This window comes from Neomonachus schauinslandi, chromosome 5, assembly GCF_002201575.2.
Source record: "Neomonachus schauinslandi chromosome 5, ASM220157v2, whole genome shotgun sequence".
Taxonomy (NCBI): domain Eukaryota; kingdom Metazoa; phylum Chordata; class Mammalia; order Carnivora; family Phocidae; genus Neomonachus; species Neomonachus schauinslandi.
In genome coordinates this window covers 155,773,327-155,774,860 of record NC_058407.1, presented here as the reverse complement: position 1 = coordinate 155,774,860, position 1,534 = coordinate 155,773,327, and the positions used below count along the sequence as shown (strand labels likewise).

At 45.0% G+C, this 1,534-nt stretch overlaps 1 pseudogene; it reads left to right on the top strand.

Moving 5' to 3' along the window:
* The first annotated feature begins 229 nt into the window (after positions 1–229).
* Positions 230–1,534, top strand: part of LOC110577507 — a 1,931-nt pseudogene continuing 626 nt past the window's right edge.

Genomic DNA, 1,534 nt, shown 5'->3' with positions numbered 1-1,534 from the left:
ACATACTCTTGAACAACCACTGAGTCAAAGAAGAAATCAAAAGGGAAATAAAAAAATATCTTGATACAAAGGAAAATGAAAACACAAGACACCAAACTCATGGGATGCAGCAAAAGCAGTTCTGAGAGGGAAGTTTAAAGCAATAAATGCCTTCATTGTGAAAAAAAGAGAGCACGCTTCCTAAAGCAAAAGAACCCAGCAAGTGTCTCTTGCAAAGGAGATGGTCACTTCTTGGGATAGCTTCCAGCTCTGGAAAATGAGCATCCTCAAGGGACCCCAGAATCTAACCATAGCACGTACACTTCTTTTATGAAGTCTCATCACAGCTATGACCAGATTCCCACAAGCTCCAATTTGTTTGTATTTAATATTTCCCTGTAGATGAAGAAAACTTTTTTTTTTCTTCCCCCCTTTGGCAACTAATGGTATATAAGCTGTCCCTTATGGGGCAGTGGGAAAGTAAGAATCAAAGTTTTGTGGGCATGCTGGCCATCAAGGATTTCATCAATATCCTGCACTATTACTAATAAACCAGTTTTGGTATAGCTCTATGAGCTGTAAGAATGCAAGACAGAAACCTGGAGGGAAGCGTACCCACAGGACTTCTTTAATCCCTTGTATGCATTGCTTCTAACGCCAGCTTGTTTGATGCTGTCTCTTCATTAATTCAAAATAAGACCCACAGGCTGCCAGTTATTGACCCGGAATCAGGCAACACTTTGTATATCCTCACCTACAAGAGCATTCTCAAGTTCTTCAAATTGTTTGCCTGTGTTTCCCAAGCCAGAGTTTATGTCTAAGTCTCTGAAAGAGCTATAGATTAGCATGTAGGCCAACACTGTTATGAGTCACGCTACCACCCCTGTTTACATGGCTCTAGGCATTTTTTTTTTAAGATTTTATTAATTTATTTGACAGAGAGAGACACAACGAGAGAGGGAACACAAGCGGGGGGAGCGGGAGAGGGAGAAGCAGGCTCCCCGCCGAGCAGGGAGCCCGACGCGGGGCTCGATCCCAGGACCCCGGGACCACGACCTGAGCCGAAGGCAGACGCTTAACGACTGAGCCACCCAGGCGCCCCGGCTCCAGGCATTTTATTTTATTTTATTTTTTTTATTTTTTTTTTATTTTTTTTTTTTTTATTTTTTTTAAAGATTTTATTTATTCACAAGAGACAGACAGAGAGAGGCAGAGGGAGAAGCAGGCTCCCTGCCGAGCAGGGAGCCCGACGCAGGGCTCGATCCCAGGACCCCGGGACCGCGACCTGAGCCGAAGGCAGACGCTTAACGACTGAGCCACCCAGGCGCCCCGGCTCCAGGCATTTTATTTTATTTTATTTTTTTATTTATTTTTTATTTTTTTATTTTTATTTTTTCTAAAGATTTTATTTATTCACAAGAGACAGACAGAGAGAGGCAGAGGGAGAAGCAGGCTCCCCGCCGAGCAGGGAGCCCGACGCGGGGCTCGATCCCAGGACCCCGGGACCACGACCTGAGCCGAAGGCAGACGCTTAACGACTGAGCCACCCAGGCGC